Here is a 20,742-nt window from a genome sequence, read left to right as displayed (position 1 = left end):
GGGTGGCCGCGGCGGCGGCAGCGCCCTGCGCCTCGCCAGCCTGTTTACCTGTGGTGCGAACTCGCCCCGCGCTTCCCTTCTCCATGATGATTTCGGAGCTGGCCCGCGAGTTGGTCCTCCTGGGTCTTCCCTTCCCTGCGTGCCTCCTCCCTCTCTGTGGCCCTGACTGCTGCAATGGGAAGACGGGCGGCAAACAGGCTGCAGTCCGAGTGGGTTGCGGAGATTTACTGGGGAGTGAGAGGTGACGCTTCAGTAAGCAGGGACCTGTTAGCCGGCGCAGAAAGCCCAAACGCTGGTGAGAGGCAGGCTGAGAGGGAAGGATGGGACATAGGACTTGCGGGCCGGCCCTCGGTTCAGAAAAGTTTGGGGTGAGCGGATTACTTGACAGCCCAAAGGGAGCAACATGTTCATAGGAGACAAGCAGCAATTAAAATAACAACTTTAAAGCACGCCCTCTGTCCTTCCAGCTTGCACACACAGTGTGCACTGATTCAGGTATGACACGCCTCTTTGACTCCTGCTTGGGTGACACTTAAGTCCTTATTACTCCTGCCTTTTCTTCTATTGAAATTCCTGGTTCACTACAATTTTAGGATATGTGTGGTTGAACCATAGATGGAGTAAAACATTTGCTCAGTAAAGGCCATTTTGTATAAAGTTTATGGCACTTGTCAACTAACCCATTTTCCAATAAAAAAAAAAAAAAAGAAAAGAAAGAAGTTTCTGTGGCTACTGGAACAAAAGATCCCAGGCATAAGTAGTTATAGGTTCAATATTGTTCCACCAGAATACCACACTCCTCACCCTCACTCCACCCCTTCCTCTCCCCACTACTGCCCACCTGTTCTGCCAAATTTAAGGAGCTACATCTAGAACAAGAATCCATCATATCCCAGAGATGTGCTTTTCAAGCAGTACCATCTAAGAGAAAGAATACATTTTAGCATTTCAAGGTAAAATTTTCCTCTTACACTCTTTTACAGTGAAAAATATTTTTAGTGACCCAATACAGCTGAATTAAAATTATTTTTCAATGGGCAGTAGATCCACACTGTGAAAAATGAAAGGTGAACAGCAGTCTAACTTGGTAATAACTTTACTCTGGGAGTCTACAGTTGCCATTTCTTGAAAGTATGGCATATAAGTTCTCAGAATTTTATATGAAAAATAAAAGGAAACTATAAGCTACAGGATCTTTTGTTCTTGGCATCTCATAGTTAGCTAGGAAACAATGTTTCATTCTCTTAAAGTCTAGCTTGAAAGGATGGCATCTAGATGCACCCTGTATGTCCCAACATGTGGGGATTCCTATTTCTTCTACCATGATGGAGTGCTTGCAGAAAGATCATCATATGAATAGAGGTGCATCTCTGGCCTCCAGTATGTGTTCTCTCAATCCCTGGAGCTATTTTATGGAAAGAAAGTGGGTGGCTCAGACATCCAATTCTACTAGTTTCTCCATTTTTCTTTGGACTGGCCTCACATATTTCTGACTCTTGACTTCTTGGAAGTGCAACTCTAGCCTAGAACATTTTTTTTCTTCATCTCTGTCTTAAGCTCTTCTATCAATTATCTATAACTAAATGACAAACCACTCTGAAATTTGTTGGCCTAAACAGTATACATTCATTTAGCCCAAGATTACACGGTTGGCAAATAGGACTGTACTCAGCAGAGTTTTTCTGTTAGGGGCCAACTAGTCTCCAGTGACCTCAGGTGAGACAGCTTGTCTCATAAAGAATGTGGTCTCATCCTTAAGAAAAGAGCCTGAGCTTGTTTGTGGCAGCTAAAGATAATCTAAGAGAGGCCCAAAGCATGCAAGGTCTCTTGAAGACTAAGTTCAGAACTAACATCTTGTCACTGCAGCCTTTGTAAGGCCAGCTCAGATTTCAGGGTTGAAGGACTAGACTGTACCTCTTCATGTAAGAAAATAAAAAGTTGCATTGCTAAAAGGCAGAGATACAGGAAGCAGAAGAATTGAGGCCATTTTTACAAATGACTCACCACTGATCTAAAGCATCCTTTGAGATACACCTGCTCTATAAAGCCTCTTTTTAAATAAATACTAAACACACTGAGCGACCAATCCCCATAGTGCACTAACTCTGTCTTCATTTGCTGTCTGTATCATGCCTCTTGTGATCATGATATTTTATTGAGTTCAAAAGTTTCAGGAATTTTACTCCCATCTCTTTGAATAGGTTGTAAGCTTGTGAGAAAGCAGAGGCCATACTTTCAGTATTCCATTTTAACTCAGTTATAGGTACATATTAAGTACTCAATAAATGTCAGCTAATTAATCATGGACTGAAATGGAAACGTTCTTACCACACATTGCCCCAACACTGACACAGAGAGATGGAATTCCAGGCAATAAAGACAACAATAAAATGTTAAAGCACTGGATTGCAGAGTCATTAAATGCATAGATACCTCCTCTTAGAACTTTACAAAGCATTTTATACACCATCAAACATAAGCTTTTTCTCCAAAAATGTACTTTCAAAAATGCCCTTGCTCCCCTACTCCCACATCTTCCCCACTCCTCTCTCTACTAAATAGTATTAAGGGATAATTTGTATGTGTAGTTTTGGTGCAAAGGTAAGCCTTCTTGAAACAGTTTAGAACTACGAATTGTTTATGCAAGCATTTCATTTCAGTTCTTATATTGAAGCCCTGATTTGCCAGGGCACTCATTCTGGAGCAATGGTACCTATTTTGCATTTTGAATGAGAAGGAATGGCATTTCTAATATGATTAACATGTTTGAGGAAAGGTATGGATAATTGTTTAGTGTGATTATATGCTGTTCAGAAAAGAGATAAATTAATTTTCCATATGATTATTTTAAAAACACAGAAAGAAAAGGCTCATTCTTGGAAATATCCTAAAACCAGTAGTTTTCAAACTTTAGTGTATAATTGGTTGTGCATCAAAAATGGAAAGTTTTCATTTGGTATGTTGAGCATGCCCCCCACCCCAGATTTTCATTCTAAAAAGTTCTCAGCTATGCTACTGATGAAGAGACCACACTTTGAGAACTACTGCCCAAAACTTAGGATTTATAAAATTCAATATTCACTTCATAATAATCATAGTTAGGTGTTGCATTCAAATATTCAGTATCACCTCCACATTGATTTTTCCCACCCCAATTTTAATAAGGAATTGTGGATTACCTCCTTGGTGTTTAGGATCTATTATTATTTAGCAGACTTACTCTACGAGTTAAGGAGACATGGGTGACAACCTATTAATAGTAAAGATGAGTGTTTCCTTGGGGCTTAGCTTGCCTCTGTGGTCAAAGTTGCAAATAAAATGAAAACTAAGGATCAGAGCAGTTGTCCCCATGTTAACTGGACTATTTCATCTGTCAATGCAAAGAAAGAACAGAAAAAATTTTGAAAGTAAATGTGAAATACTGTTTGTGCTAGTTTATAAAATTTGAAGAGGAAGCCTACAAATCCTCCACAATGCAACAGCAACTTAAGGAGGTTTTCCCACCCCTAGCACTTATTAAATGCTTCTAAATGGTGGCTGTTGAGGGGACAACAGGAAATCCACAGAGGCACTAATGTCCGCTTTATCATCATTGACCAATAGACACAGGAGTGCACACCTCTGGCCATAAATTATGAAACAACAATACCGCAGGTCCTAGAGTTCTGAATGTACAGTCTCTGAAAGACCCTTGCTTGCTTAACAGCCTATCTCAGAGCAGACACAGGGTTCGGGATGATTTACATCAAGTACATTAACAACAAACTGGGGAAATGCAGGCCCATGCAGGCCACCCAGGAGAAGCAGTGTGGCAGAATGTCCCTGCCAAAGAGTAACTAGAATGTTAGGATGACTCATAAAGACCAGCTGCAACATGGGTCTTCAAGAACTGGGCCTTGTTCCTTGAGTCACAGGCTCTGGTGTTTCTGATTGCTTTGATCCACCCATCCATCCATCCATCCCTCATCTATTTGTTTCATTATCTTCTTTTTAAAGGCCACTACTATGTGGCATAGGAGAGAATATGGAGATGAAAAGCTCCCACCCTGAAGAACTCAAAAATCCAGTGCCACTCATTTGTAACACTGGACATGAAGTTTTGTGCATTTCAACTGGAAGGGAGAAAAGGAGAATGAAAACAAACTCAGGTGGAATTGCAATTCACTTTACTTCGCTCATCTGAAAACAAGAGGATTTTATGATTTTTTGGTGTGTATGTGTGTGTGTGTGTGTGTGTCTAAGAGAGAGATTCACAATTATCTTGGAACTTTGTGGCAAGTATAGAAGATCCATAAGTCTCATTTAAGTTCATTTCCTTAACCCATCAAACCAATGACCTTTACCAGCCAAAAAAGAGATGAGCAGTCACTGAAAATTTACATGGGATAATACATATGAAGTTTAGGAACATAATTGGCTGGAATCAAATTGCAGTTCTGCTATTCATCAGCCCTAGAACCCTAGGAAAAGTTATGAAATTTTCTGAACTTGTTTTCTTATTTATTAAATAAGCACAGTCCTTGCTTTACTCTCCAGGATTCTTGCGAAGATTACAGTAACTTAGTATATGTGAAAACTTTTTATAACCTCCAAAGTTATATGAAATACAAAGTGGATGAATGACATCTTGGCCTCAACATCCTTTCAGTCCAGTAACAAGAGCAGCACATTTTGGAAATTGCCTTCAAGTTGATTCCTTAAGGTCTACTTAGATGCTTCTATTGCTGAAAGCTGACTACATCCTAAGCATGAAATTATTTTTTTCTATAATGAGATATGAGCTACTTGTTAAAGACTTGGTCATAAAATTCAAACAATCACTGCCTGTTGTGCACCATTATTACATTATTATTTGTTTAGACTGAGTTAGTCATGATCACTGGTCTGGACTGGTAATCTTGTCTTTTCCATCATCTCTCTCCTCTTTTTCCATTAATTAATGATTCAGGGAGTGGAGCTAAGGGGCAATGTCGAGTTCTTTTTGTAACTGTTGTCTGTGTGAATATATTTGTGTCTGTTTTCTGATGGAGATAGGAACTCAAGAAAGAAACCAAAGAGGAAGGAAAGTGGAAAATGCAAGACAGAATGGTAAGGACTCCCAAACTAGCTCAAAACAAAGGCTCATTCTTACAGGGAGAGAGACTATAAGTAAAAGCTGCAGTTCAGGCCATTTTGATGAACATTGAGGAATGCAAACACGCATACCATACATGTTATGAAAAAAACATGGATGTGAGGAAGACCTCTTCCAAACCTGGAAGGAAGGAATATTGCAGATGTGTCCTGCAGCAACCAAGATAGAAAAACACAGCAGTGAAACTGTCACTGTCATTGTCAGAGTAAATTGGGGAGATCTGTGTCCTCATGGCAGCCCCCCATAAGGAAGAACAGAAGAGGATAGCAAATTTGTTTCCCACATATGTAGAGTGGCTCTCCTGGTGGGAATTCCCAGCCATTATCAAGACATACTTTGGAAGAGCTGGTAATCATTCCCATGTAAGCCAATGAGCTGGAAAATATAGCGACCCATGTTAATATAATCTCCTTACTACCCTCGGGAGAACATTGAGATGATGAATACTAATGTTACTAATATTATTATTAACTAACATAATACTTGAAGTAGAGAAAGTATTGTTATTATCATCATTTGGCACATTATCCAAGCTGGTTATTATTTTACCAGCTTTGGTTATTATTTTTATCACTTTTCTTTGAGGGCAAGTCTTTTTCATGCCTTACAAATGAGGCACATAAACCATCCAATATAAATATGCTTCTTAAGATCCTAAAAATATGTACCTAAGTTACACATTTCCCCTTCAAAGTTGATTTAGAAATCTCATTGCACACTGATATACAGGAGTAATGAATATTCATTTTATTTATTTTTAAGAACACTTTATGACCTTATCATTGCTATTTACAAATACACCAAATTTGGGTAAAGAAGGGGTATAATTGTAAGCTTGTTTTGATTTCTGTCTCAATAGTAAAAAGGAATAGCATTTTTGCCTTCTTTCTAGTTATTCCAAAAGGATTCACAGAGTATTCTTGAAACTTTCTAAGGATTTTTCCTTATGGATAAATGAAACCCAGGAAGAAACTTTTGAAAAACTTGTAGGGAATTAAATGGCCATATTTATGATAGGATTTTGTTTTCTAAACCTTTACAGTAATATACACCCCTGTTGGGTCCAAGAAAGGAAAAAAAAAAGACAGAACATGAATCATGAGTCTCAAAGGTAGAACCTGATGCTCAATTTTGACAATTTAACAATTTCCTGATTATTTTGCCACCGACACTCTCAACATCATCCTTCCCTTGAAAGTGTTAGGATATAGATGACACTTTCAGTCACACAGAGAGAAAACAAATAGATTTTTAGAACTCAGGTGGAATTGCAATTCACTTTACCTCACTCATCTGTTTCAATGAGAATGAAACACTTCCAATTTTGTCACTTTGATTTTCCATTAGTTTTACAGATTCTTCTACTTTAGCAAAATCCATACCTGCTGATAGGATACTTTCCACTCCTTACCATAAACATAGATCCATGAAAATCATGATTACTTTATGCTAACTCCTGAAGTTTTCCGTCAAGGTTTCAGTATGGAAGAGAGTTTTACTAGGACAAGGAGAACACGGAAGCCTAGGAACCAGAAAACAATAATATGTAATAAAAGTCATCAAAATGAGAAATCATCTATTTCTGGCCACACTGGTACATTTCACAGCAGTTTTTACTACATGTGCCCTTGAAAGAGTGGTAAAATAAGTACTGTTATCCACCACCTAAACCCTGGGTGCCATAACAGAAGGTCATAAATTTCCCCAGTGGGTTATCCTTTAACTCACAGAGAAACACATCAGAGGTTAGATCAGGAAAAGATTGTAGATACCTAGTTTGAAATTCTTATGTATATAAATGATAAGACGGTTCAGAGATGCCAGTTGCCTTTCTCAGGGTCAAAAGCTGAATGTGTTCCTTGGACGGTTAGAATTCGAACTCCAGCCTTCTGTGCTTTGCCCACAAGCCACAATCATTTAACTGAAAACTCTTGTCTTAAGACTATTAAACCACTAGTCCAGACTTTCCTTTCAGGAAGTGATAGGATGCATAATCTTAGCAACTCAAGAATACTGAGTTCTCAGCAGCCAGAATGCCAATTCTCCTTTCAAAAGTTCTCTCTGAGGCATTCAGTTAGCACCCCCTACAGCATTTCACTGTCCGCAGAATACTGTTCCAAAAAAGCAAGCAACATATTTCTTGTGATTTTCTCTGTTTATTGGGTATGTCAGTTTCCCATTGTTTTGATTCTTCCTGAGGTCAAATTGGGGCGTGAAAGGGTTACAGACTTTTCTATCATCTTTTGTTAAAATGCAGAAGAAGAGGTCTGTCCCAGGGTTCAAGGACAACTCCCCAATGACTACTAAGGTTATTAGATACAAATGCAGATAGATATAGATGATATAAATCCAGATGAAATAGATATAGACGTAGATATCTCCTGAGGCTGGAAGTCTAAATGAAATTATGATACCTGTTTCTAAATAAGAATAAAGAAATATATCAAACGGTTTTATTCTAAAGAATATGTCTCTGGGTGATGAGACCAAAGTAGATACTGTAATTGATATTACAGAGCTGAGTCTCTGAAATGAGCCTAATGTACACTCTCATTGCAGGTCCTAAAGATATAGCTGCCATTTATGGCACCTCGCCAGTGGTGCTGGAACATGAGACTCTCAAGTCTTCTCAGGCCACATTAATCCTTCTCCCTCCAATCTAATCTTTAAACGTAGTCATATTCTAAATTGGAATTTATATTGAGTAAATACCCTATATCACAAGTGACAATATAGCATTAGATATAGCTCAGTAGCCAGCTTCCCTGGGTTCAAATTCAGCCTCAACCCTCACAAGCAATATATCCTTAGAAATGACTTAACCTCTCTATGCCTCGGTTTCATTATCTATAAAATCATGATGATAACAGTGACTACCTTTCAGGATTAAAGTAATTATATTAGATTAATGTCCATAGTACATTTAGAAAAGTGCAAACACCTAATAAGTAGTCTATAAATTACTGTGATTTTTATGATTGTTGAGCACAGGGGCAGCTGCCTTAGAGTTACTTTTGTGTGTGTGAACAAGACAAAGTCAATTAATAAATGTCTGACTGAAAAAGAGACAACAAATGAAGACCACAACAAGGATTTAAACAAGGATTTTAGCATTAGTAATAAGTCATCCCCAAAAAACTAAGTTCTAAACATCGATTCTTCAGAGAAAAAAGGCACCAACTCCTTAACTCTATGCTCTGGGCATAACCTCCCCCAAAGGCTCTTTAATAGTTGTCAAAATCACCTTACTACTTAATCTGTCCCCATCACGGTGTAATCATTTTACTAAACAATCTGAGCTTCGTGGGAAATGGCTTTACTTTTCTCCAATCACTGCTTTTAAATATGCTCTCCTGCTCCATCTCTTGGTTCTTCAGATCCCACAGTCTCCAAATTTGTTCAGATAAATGAAAAGCCCCTTTCATTAATGATGACTATGATGACTTCCATGCAGAGGTTTAACAGGCCCCATTCATTTCTAAGTCAAAATTCAGTCTCACAGCCCATTCCAAGCTTCTCCTCTACTGCTCCAACTTAGGACTGCAGTAGGGGAGAAGACACAGGCCTTATCTTTCCTCTTTCCTTCTTATCTTTTCCCTCCCTCTTCTGCTTTCCATAATCAGGATGGAGCAAGAGGAAATTAAAGGAAACATGCACTTTTTGTTGACTTAAATTACTTGTATTTTCTCTCTGGTTAGTAACGACCGACTGTCAGTGACCTCTGTTGGTCAGACATCCTGAGACACAGGGAGTTTCCTTAGGAACTTGGTCAGCATTCCTTGCTACTCAGTTCCCAGACAAAAGTGATGTTTCTCAACATTCTGTTCTCCTTTGACAGTTCCAGGAAAGGCATAAGGACCTCTGTACTCCAGCAAGTCTCCAACTGAGGATAGAAATGCCAATTTCCTCTTCTTCTAGGTACCCTCACTATCTACTTGTAGTTTTTCTTGCAGCTCCCTCAGTTGGCTTAAAGGAGGTGTTAGAGGCTGACTCCATTCCTTTACCTGAAATGAGATAGGAAGGGCTACGGTCCTCACCGCGATGAGACAACAGCTCATTACTTTTCTGCCTCCCTTGCTGCTTCTCTGTCTCCATTTCTGGGAATAAGCAAGCAAGGAATAAATCACAAGGAAATGGTGTAAAAGGAGATGATCCCAGGACAAGCCTGACCATGTTAGTCCACGAAGGATCTGACTGCTTGTATAATCTTTGTACCAGACACGGAATTAGGGCAATATCACAAAATCAGCAATTTGAAATGTTCTATAAAGTAAAGGGGGAAGGAGAAAATTCTTTTCAGAGGTCAGCAATACAATATAAAAGATGAACTCAAAATCATTCTGGTAAATAAGATGGAAAATGTGTCAATGAATGGTGGTTCTATTTTTAATTTTTTGAGGAAGTTCCATACTGTTTTCTATAATTAACTATACTAATTTATTCCTTCCAACCATGTGTAAATGTCCCTTTCTCCACATCCTCAAAGGCATTGATGTTCTGCCTACACTCCCATTTTTATTTCAGAACCATTTACAATAGCCAAGATACGGAATCAACCTAAGAATCCATCAACAGATAACTGAACAAAGGAAAATGCAGTACCTATACACAATGGAATAGTATTTAGCTGTTCAGAGATAAAATCCTGTTATTTGCAACAATGTGGATGGAGGTCACTGTGTTAAGTGAATTAAACAAGACACAGAAAGACAAATAGTTCATAATGGTATTCGTGTGGAATCTTAAATTTATCTTAATTTTGTAGAAGTTGTGAGTAGAACTGTAGTAACCAGATTCTAGGGAGAATAGGGTGGGGATGGAGTGAAGATGATCAATGGCTAAAACACTGCATAATAGACAGATAGGAGAAATACATTTTTGATGCTCCTTGGCACAATAAAGTGATGATAATCAACAATAACTCATTGTGTATTTCAAAATAGCTACAAGAAAGGATTTTGAATGTAATCACCACACAGAAAAAATAAGTGTTTAAGGTGATGGGTAAGCTCATTCTGATTTTATTACACAATGTAAACATGAATCAAAATACCACATTGTACCCAATAAATGTATACAAATATTATGTAACAATCAAAAAGAAAAAGAAAACAAAAAATAAAATATCTTTATATCTCACTTTTATCTGTAGAAAAATCCACTCTACCAAAAACAAATATGTGGGAAGATATCAGAGTATTGAGTTATATTATCTTAATATTAAAAATTCAGATGCAATGCATAAATGATTAAAATTGGGTCTGATAGACTGAGCATCCTTTGCTGTATTATTACGGTCATCTAATTATGTGTACTATTAGTTCTAAAATTTTAGAAAATAGTGACTCTTTAAATAGCTCTTTTTCTCTCCATTAAGTTAAATTAATATATAATCCGTGGATTTCTTCCTTTGCCCCAAGGCAAGAGTTTTTAATTTTTTTTAATTTAGAGAATTTAGAGTTTGTATTTTTAATCTCTTAAACTGTGTTATTAGTTATTGTGAAAGTTTAAGACATGCACTGATAATAATTTTTGTAAGGTTAACAGGATATAACAATGAAGCACAGGCATCTTTTTTCTGATTTATATGAGCTCAATATAGATGAAACACACACACACACACAGAGTTGTTGAACCAGATTGCCCTGTGATCAAAGAACTCTCATTCCTTTCTTATTTGAGAACCCACCTTCCCTCTATCTTCAACCCGTTATAACTATATCTTTACTCTCTTCTAACAGAGGAACATGATCAAATCAGATTCAGAATGGGTTCTAGATACCATAGATTTTTCTTCCTAGATGTATTACAAGAAGAAAGATAAATTTCCATTGTTAAAATCGATTCCTTCCCAGTAGCAACACTCTCTTGCCCTTCAAAACCATCCCCGTTCCCGATCCCACATCATCACTCCTTTATAATGTCCTTTACAAAAAATATTACAAAGGTTAGCAGTATGTTTTAATGATAGCTTTAATGCCAACTCATTTTGACAGAAGAAACTCATAACTTTGTTAATGATGAAGATCGGGTGAGGAAAATGTTGGGGTGAAATAGGAAATAAAAAAGTAAAAAGTTTACTTATTTTTACATAAATGTTTGGAAAATTAAAAAATCAAAGAAGCAAAAGCTCATAAAGCTTGACTTTTTCAAATGACTAATGTTGCCACAGTACCACACTGAAGTATTTTCAGTACTTTCCATTTCATATAAAACCAGTAAACTTCACCTTGAAATTAATTCTTGGTCCAGATGAAGAATCAGATCTTCCTTTCTACCTCTGGGATCTGATAAAGGAATGAACTGAAGTTACCTGTTCTTAGCATCTTTACTTTTCCCCATGTCTTAATTCATTCGAGCTGCTATAACAAAATACATTAGGCTGGGTAATTCATATACAACAGAAATTTACTTCTCACAGTTCTGAAGGCTGGAAAGTTTAAAATCAAGATACCAGCATGTTTGTTGTCTGGTGAGGGCTGCTCTCTGCTTCACAGATAATGCCCTCTGTGTTCTCATGTGACACAGAAGGGTAAACAGTCTCACTCAAGCTTCCTTTATAAGAGCACTGCAGTGCTTTGAATATGTTCCCCAAAGTTTATATACGAGAAGCTGATTCCCAATGTTAATAGGTGGCAGAACCTCTGGGAGGTGAGGCCTACTGGAAGTAATTAGATCAATGGGGTGTCACTCCATAATGTAGTTCACCTAAACCCCCAGTTAGTTCCCATCAGAGTGGGTTGTTATATAAAGAGTAAGCCCGGTCCCTAAATCTCTCGTTTCCTGTCTCACCATATGAATTCTCCCTCTCTTATGTGTTCCCAACATGATGATGCCATCTGCCATGTTGTAATACAGCCAGAAGGCCCTTCCCAGAGCTGACCAGATGCTAGCAGCATGCTCTTGAACCTCCAGAACTGTGAGCTAAATAAAACTCTTTTCTTTATAAAGGATCCAGTAATGAGTATTTTGTCATAGCAACAGAAAAACAGACTAAAACAGGGGTGTCTCAATAGCATTACCTGACTCTATTCCCAGTGTGACAAAATATAATTTGCCTCAGCCCTGCTAAGGGCTAATATTACCTAGTCTTATTTTTCTACCACTCACCAAGAGGTTGGCTATGTTAGATGTAAGCCACACTTGAAACTGTCCTAGAGTCCAGGAATCCAAGAGCAAAGAGTTTAGTTGCAGATTCCATGATCTCAGCTCTTACTGAGGAGGAATGTATTAGGTTCTAGAGAGTTTCACCAGAACAACTAGAAATTTATGGAGGTCAGAAACTCTACAACCAAGGATGCTTTAAAAAACACAAACTATTTCTTATCAAAGTAATACATGCATATGGTTCAAGAGTAAGCACTTCTATAAGATTTGTTAATACACACAGGATTTTCAAGGCACCCCACTTTCTAGTATTCCAGCCATAAAATGATAACTTTGAGCTGACTCTTGGTATTTAACCCAAGAAGATGCTTATATTGCTATTTCTAGATTTTTTTTCCCAATTTTAGGCATTATTTATTAATAGAAAAGTAAGGAATTAGCTCTTTTTTCTTCTCCTGGATCCCAAATGCATGCATACTCCTCATATCCTAGTCCTTCCCGGGAGAGAAAAATCAAAATTTAGATGAGCATTCAGTCTTTACCTTATCATTATATATATATATATATAATTCAGAAATGAGCCAGGCAATAAAGTATTATTAAAATTCCTTCTATGCCCAATATTTCATTCACCCTGGAGCTAATCATTGTTTTGAATTTTCTTTTCATTGCTTAGCTTTCTATGTGCCTATCCCTAAGTCAACCTCAAATCCTTCCCTCCTTGTCTAAATATACTCTCAATACATTCCTTTAATTTTAGCTATTCTATAAATTTCATCTCCTTAAAGTCACCTCTCCCTGAGATTGGGACACGCTTTAGTCATTACTTGTGCCCAGTGTTCTCATTCAAGATTTCCTTTTGCCATCAAGCAGGGGAGCTTGCCCGTCTCCCGAGTTGAAGTTTTTTCCTTGGTACAATGTGTTGTCCGTCAGCTTTTCATCGCTGTGACCAAAATACCCGACCAGAACAACTTTCAGGAGGAAAAAAAATCATAATTGGGGGCTGAGTTTCAGAAGTCTCAGACCATGGTCACCTAGCCCCATTGCTCTGGGCCTAAGGAGAAGCAGAACATCCTTCTGGAAGGGTGTGGTGAAGGAAAGCTGTGCAGGTCATGAGAGCCAGGAAGCAGAGAGAGAACACCAGGAGCCAGAGAGATGTGATTTCCAAGGCATGCCCACAGGGACCCCTTCCTCCAGCCATGCCCCACCTGGCTCCAGTTACCACCCAATTGGTCCACTCAAATTATTAGCCCATTAAATGGGTTACAGCTCTCATAACCTGATCATTTCACACCAGCACCTTCCTGCAGTAACACAGGAGCTTTGTTGGCGGGGAGAGGGGACACTCCTTCTATGCAAACATAAGAGAGTGTCTCCCTTTTTCTTGGTTCACAATCTTGTTTTATTGGCTATATCCTTCAATAGCTTTTCAAGAAAGGGTTCATAGGACTAAATGTTTTGAGACTGTCCTAACACTTAATATATGATGTTTGACTGTATAGATTTCTAGGTTGGAAATCATTTTTTTCCTTAAAGTATAAAGGTAATGTTCTATTTTTCCATACTTTTTAAGATTGTCTTTATTAAATCTGAGACCATTCTAATTTCTTTTCCTTTTTATGTAGCATGATTTGTCTCCTCTGGAAGTTTGGAGAACCTTCTCTTTACCCCCAGTGCTCTGAAGTATGAGGGTACTTAGTGGACATCAGTTTTCAGTGACTTTGGTGCCTCCTTTCATTCTAGGAAAGCAGATCCTTCACTTTGAGGGAATAACATTAAATCATTTTGTTGGTAAATCCTTCTCTCCACTTCTCTGAAATTTCTCTCTTCAACTCCTTGACTGGTAGTCTGATTTCCTATTTTTTTCTCTTTTATTTTCCATTTATGTTTTTTTGTTTTGTTTTAGGTTTGGATTTTGGGTTTGTAGAAACTTATAGGAGGAACTTTCTTTAATTTTTATCTTCCAAATCTTTTTTTTTTCAGTATTTTTTCTATACTTTTTTTTTTAATTTCAAGTCCTTTTGGATGTTCATTTCAAAGAATCTTGTTCTTTTGAACAAAGATAAATGGTTTTTTTTGTTCTCTTTCTTGGAATAATAACAAAATTTTAATAATATCGTTTTCATTGTCTTTTTCTTTTTTGGTTGTTACCTTTCATTTGGAACCTTCCCTAGCTCTCTCATAGTGCTAAGTTGTCTTCTCTTGTTTAGGTAAAGGAGCCAAAAGGCTGATAAAACCTGTGTGCCCAAGGACAGAGCTTTTGAACCAAGAGTTTCATAGTTGAGAGAACTGGGTGGTGTGTTCACTTGGAACCTTCAGTCTCAGTCTTCTTAAGTCTTTGTCTTGAATGGGTCACATTCCATAGAGAAGGCCACTTTCTGGAAGGCAGAGGCCTGAATGCCTTGTTTCTTGAGCTCTTGAGAGAAGCAGACTAGGAACTTCCACGCTCATTATGCACACAAGTCTTGAGCACCCGATTTTCAATGCGGTCACTCTGTTCCTCTTCCATCCAGAATCCCCAGTCCAGAACCCTTTGTTCTACCTTCCCAGGGAATGAACCTCCAGTTTCATGTCTAGGTGGAAAAGGAACAGTCATCTAGGGTCATGGGGCCAGGGAGGGGAGTCCAGTCATCTAACTGCTTCTAAGATTTCAAGTCCCCTCAGAGAAGTCCTTGGTACTGATGATGCCCGAGTCCTTTACGACACTGAGTTGCTTCTTGGCCATACTCATTGTCAACTTAAAATTTGGCCTTTTCAGGTAATTTTCTAGTTGTCCATCCAATTTCTAGTGTTCAAAATGTTATCATTATCATTTCCTTATTCTTTTGGGTTATACTGTCAAAAAAATCCCTTTATCTTGTTTTGGTTAGGTATTGAGAATGAATAAAATTAGATTTATGCCACATTTATCTGAAATTATAATGAGACTCCTCAAGAATAGAAGCTAACCTACTCCACGGCAGGAAATTCTATGGACCTGATACTTTTTATTTTTCAGCTTCATTGATTTACTATTTAAGTAGTCAAAACTACATTTATTGAAGGTGTACAATTTGACATATCCATATACACACATTATTAGGATAAGTAGCAAACACTTACACCATCCCTGAAAAATACCTGTGCCTATTCATAAACATTCATCCCTTTATTCCTTCCCCCAAGCAACCACTGATCTGCCACTATGTTAGTTTACATGTTCAAAAACATTTAAACGTAATAATACGGTATATACTCTAGCCTAATTTTTCCTGGCTTTTTAAACTCAGCATAGTTATTTTGAGATTCATAACTGTTGTTCCATGTATTAATAGTTCCTCCTTTTTCATTGCTGAGTAGTATTCCATTGCATTGGATATATCACAAGTTATTTATCCATGCATCTGTTAATGGGCGTTTGATATTACAAGTAAAATTCTATACACATTTGTTAACTATCCCTAGATGTTAACAAATGTTTTTGTTTTTGTTTCCCTTGAGAAAATGCCTAGAAATTGAACATCTGGGTCATATGGTAGATGTAAAATGTTTTAGGAAACTGCTGAATCATTGTTCAAAGTAGTGTACAATTTTACATTCTAATTAATAGGGTATAAAAGTTCTGTTTTATCTACATCCTGACCAGTATTTGGAATGGTCAATTTTTTTATATATCTAGTCATTTTAATATGTATGAATGGAATTGTGTTTCGTTGTTATTTTAAGGGATACTTCCCCAATGACTTGTTTTTGTTGTGTTTGTTTTGTCTTATTTATTTTTAGTTCTGAAGATTTACCCGGGAGCGCTTTACCACTGAGCTACATCCCCAGCCCATTTTTTTTTTTATTGTTTGTTTGTTTTTGAGACAGGGTCTCAGGACGTTTTTTAGGGTCTTGCTAAGTTGCTGAGGCCAATCTTAAACTTGTGATCCTCCTGGCTCAGCCTCTGGAGCCACTGAGACTACAGGTGTGTGCCACTGGATTCAGCCCCCAATGATATTTTTAATGTGCTTATTTGCTATCTGTGTCTTATCTGGTGAAATGTCTATTTATAGCTTCTGCTCATTTTGAGACATAAGAGTTTTTTTATATATATTCTAGATACATATGTTGTCACTATCTTGATAAATGTGTTGTGAATAATTTCTCCCACTCTCTGATTTGCTTTAACATCTTATTAATGGTGACTTTCGAAAAGCAGTATTTTTTATTTTAATGAAATTCAAATTGTCAATTACTTCTTTTTATGGGTCATGCACCTTTTGTTTAAAAATTTTTTAAAAAAACTCTCCCTACCCAACTTTGCATATAGATATTTCCTATACTGTATTTTCTTCTAGAAGTTTTATAGTGTTACAAAAGTATAACATGTTACACTTTCCATTGATGTCTGTGATCCACTTTAATTTAGTTTTTGCATGTATTGTGTGGTAAGAGTAGATGTTCACAAATATTCAGTTGATCTAAGATCATTCTTTCAAAAAAATTTTACTTCTCCCATTATTTGGCCTTGGTACCCTTATCAAAACTCAGCTGACCAGGCTGGGGTTGTGGCTCAGAGGAAGCGTGTCACGTGTGAGGCACTGGGTTCGATCCTCAGCACCACATAAAAATAAAATAAAGGTATTGTTTCCACCTACAACTAAAAAAAATGTTTTGTTTTGTTTTGTTTTAATCAGCTGACCAAGTCCATGTAGGTATATTTCTGGACTCTATTCTGCTCTAATCTGGACTGCATATGTTTTAAGAACATAGTGTCTTGGTTACTACAGATTTGTTGGAAATATTGAAATCAGGTAAGATAATTTTATCAATTCCATTCTTATTTATAAAAATTTCTTAAAATATGTCTTTCCATATAAATTTTAAAATTAGCATGTGCATTTCTATAATATTGTCTGCTCAAGTTTTTATCTGGATAACATTGATTTTATAGACCAACTAAGAGAGAATTGCCATTTTAACAATATCAAGTCTTTTAATTCATGAACGTTTACCTATGTCTCCTTTGTTTTTCTCTCTGAAATTGTTTTACAGTTTTCAATGTAGTGGTATTAAACCTTTTTTATTAAACTATTCATAGACATTTCAAATTTTGAGTGTTCTTATGAATGGGATTTATTTTTTAAAAATGTACTTTCAAATTTTTACTGTTTTTACATAAATGAACAATCTCAAACTATATATATTTGAGATAGATATTTGATATATATATTGTAAATGTGTGTAACATGTTATACACACACACACACACACACACACACATACACACACACACATATGTGTGTGTATAATTATCCTGTTTCCTATGCCCTTGCTAAATTCGCTGGTTGGTTCTCAGAGATGATTTGGAAATTCTTGCATATTTGCTATGTGAACAATCTGCAAAAGGGAACATTTTACACCATCCTTTTCAATCCTTATTCTTTCCTTCTTTGTAATGACTGGACCCTCAGAACAACCCTTCGTGAATGAAACCACCATTTAACCTACTTCACCTCCACTTCTATCCTTTCTTGTCCCCTTGAAAAGGAAACAGTATTCTTTAGACAAAAGACCTTGACTTTGAAACAGATAGACTTGGACTCTAATTCTAGCTCTGCCTCCTACTGTGGCTATAGGATTCTGGCTGGGTGACCCTTGATCCATTACTGGAAACCATGAGCCTTTCCCTCATCTTTAAAAGAGAAATATTATCTGTTTCATAGAGAGTTCTGAGAATTAAATGAAATAAATCACATAACACATAGTAGATATGAAGAACTGCCCATTCACCCTCTATCATTATTAATAACTCCCCTTAGAGGCCAAATCACAAACCAAGTTCTGCATGCTAGATTTCACTAAGAATCACTGAAAACAAAAGTTCAGCTTTTAAACCTGGCCATGGTTTGTACTCTACACATTTTGGTCACAGCTAGTTTCTGTTTTCAATTTCCTTGAATCTGGTTCTGATCTTAACATAGGTAAGTCACATGGTTATGTAGTTGAGATGTGCATTTTAAAATATTTGTGCATTTTTCTCAAACTGGCAAATATTTTAGGGCTGTGTATAACGTGATCACCTAGAAGCCTCAAAAATAGTTCTAGTTTATAGATATACTTCATTTTTTATCCAAAATAGTTTATCTAACTTTATTCAACATGTTTAATATTGGACTATTTGTGGTTATTTCCAAAACTAGAATTTATCCTCAAAATATGAACATTTGCTACTTTTGAGTACATTCAAAGGAATGTGATAAACACAGAGGTGGTTATGAAAAGAACAATGAAAAACAAATCAGTAGAATATCCTTCAAGTTTGGGCAAGTTATTACATGATTTGGGAAAAAACATATATGATTGCTCAGCTAGATTTTTCCCTACCAAATGATAATACAGGTATCTATCTTGTTAATATTTGAGCTATTGTGGTCTATATTCCATGTAACAAAATATTAAAACCCTGGACTACGCTAAAAATATAAAGTATAGTAAGAAAAACATACACCCTGACCTCCCTACTGGACAAAATCAAAATAACATAATATCTTTGAAAGCATTTAAATTTTTTAAAATAATGTGTGTTACTGGACCAGACCCCTCATGTTCCCAGAAAGGATAGCCCCACTAGAATCATGGTATGATAGAGAACCCAATCTGAACAATCCTATTAACCCTGTCATTTTCATGGGTGCAGACAACTCAATTCAGCCTAAAGGAAGAAGCTTCTAGAAAGTTAATCAAGCCTCCCAATGAACTACAATAGCTTTCAAGATTCTCTTTCAGTGCAACAGTCCACAGCCTCGCTCCATGCCCTGTGAGGCACAATCTGGAAGATAAGTCGGGAGCTGTTGCTCTTCTACCAAACCTCAGAGCTTTCTGGAGGTATGATGCCCCAGAAGTGTGTGAAAACCTCCTCCAGGTCACACTGCAACTTCGTTTATTGCTTATTACCAGACTGCCCTCCATGTCATTCTACATTAATGCTAAAGAGGAAATTACAGTTTCACACAGTGATTGAAGGCACTGCTCCGGAGGACTACATGAGGAAGGTATGCATGGCAAACAGTGAGCTACTTTGGGGATAATTCCCAACTAAGTGTAACTACTGATTTTAAAGTTTCTTCAATTCATGGAAATAGAAAGCACAGTCCCTGTGTCATGGGTCAGACTCACTAGACACACAGCTAAACCACATTTCCCATCCTTCCTTGTAGCTAGATGTGGCTCTAGGACTGAGTTTCTAGCATACAGAGTATAAGCAGAAGTTATGTACATCACTTCCAGGCCTGGACCATGGGGATCCTTCTGGCTTTCTGGAAGAAAGACAACCCGTGGATGCTTTGTGCTGAAGAAGGTAGAGTCTCCATCGATCTAAGTTACCTAATGGAAATGGGTCTCTCTACTTAGACCTATTTGACATCGCATACTATCACTGGAACAAGAAAGAAGTTTCTACTTTATACATTTGGAAAGTTATGTCCCTTCAAATTATAGAATCTAAAAGCAATTCCTTAAAAAAATAAAAATAGAGGGTATGTTGAAAATATTTTGAGTCATGCCACTATCACTGAAGTTCTTAGGAGTAGTTATGAGTAAAAGCTTTGCAATCAGGCCTGAAGTAGAGCCGATATAATATGTGGCATTGGGATAGTAATAGGATTTCACAGTATTGTTCTTTATGTGTTACCTGTCACATAATAAGTGCTCAAGAAAAGTTAGCTTTCATCATCAAGTGTATATTCTCCCAGGATATACAAAATTAAAAAATTAAAACTGAATTAGTCATGAAGTACTTCTGATATTCCTTCCAGGAAAAAGGTAGGATCACACTTCCCTGACCATTCTTGGGAAGAGCTTACCCCTGTGATTTATTTTAACTAATAAAATGTGGGTAAAAATGGCATGTCACTCTGAAGTGAAAGTATTTGAATCAGCATGGATTTCAAATGCTATTTTTTTTCTCTGTCATGGCAGCAGCAGTAACTGGAAATAGCAAGTGACTGTTCTGCCAGCTTAGGTCCTCAAATTAGTAAAATACTAGTCAGCACATGATGTTTATGTGCCATGCCCAAGAAATAATTTCTTGTTGTTTTAAGCAACTAGAAATTGAGGGTAATTTGTTATTAGCCTCTCCTGACCTATATAGGAAAAAATATTCATATGAGTTAGTCTAAAAGATAGTTTCACTATTTTGCAACAAACTCTAATAATAATAGCTATTACTGAGTGATCACCAGATTCCAAGAACAGACATATACTTTATATGCGTTTACCATTTTTCACAATAATTCAATAAGACTACCTACAGTATTCTTATTCCCACTTCACAGGGACAGAGAGGTTAAATACCTTGCCAAGGTTACATAGCCAGAATTTAGAAAACAACAAGTTTAAATCAGCCCATCTGACTCTGGAGGCTGTGCTATTAACCCTCATTACATTACCTCTTGTAGGATGCTGTAAGTGCACCTCCCAGTTCCCTACTTCAGGACCAGGATTCTCTCTCTCTTTTTTTTTTTTTTTTTTTTTTTTTT

General features: G+C 37.0%; 1 long non-coding RNA gene across 7 annotated transcripts in view; it reads left to right on the top strand.

Annotated features, from left to right (window-relative positions):
* LOC125613195 overlaps positions 1-20,742 on the top strand; it is a 60,753-nt gene that overhangs the window by 663 nt on the left and 39,348 nt on the right. For 2 of the 7 annotated variants that reach the window (XR_007343681.1, XR_007343680.1), the window contains exons 2-4: positions 9,659-9,732; positions 16,900-17,016; positions 18,903-19,257. This is a non-coding gene — a long non-coding RNA (uncharacterized LOC125613195). Of the gene's footprint in view, positions 1-9,658; positions 9,733-16,129; positions 16,188-16,899; positions 17,017-18,902; positions 19,258-19,492; positions 19,563-20,742 lie in introns of those variants that run through there. The other 5 variants (XR_007343686.1, XR_007343683.1, XR_007343685.1 and 2 more) reach the window with 5 other exon arrangements.

This window comes from Marmota marmota, unplaced genomic scaffold, assembly GCF_001458135.2.
Source record: "Marmota marmota marmota unplaced genomic scaffold, marMar, whole genome shotgun sequence".
Taxonomy (NCBI): domain Eukaryota; kingdom Metazoa; phylum Chordata; class Mammalia; order Rodentia; family Sciuridae; genus Marmota; species Marmota marmota.
This window is presented reverse-complemented; position numbering and strand designations above follow the sequence as displayed.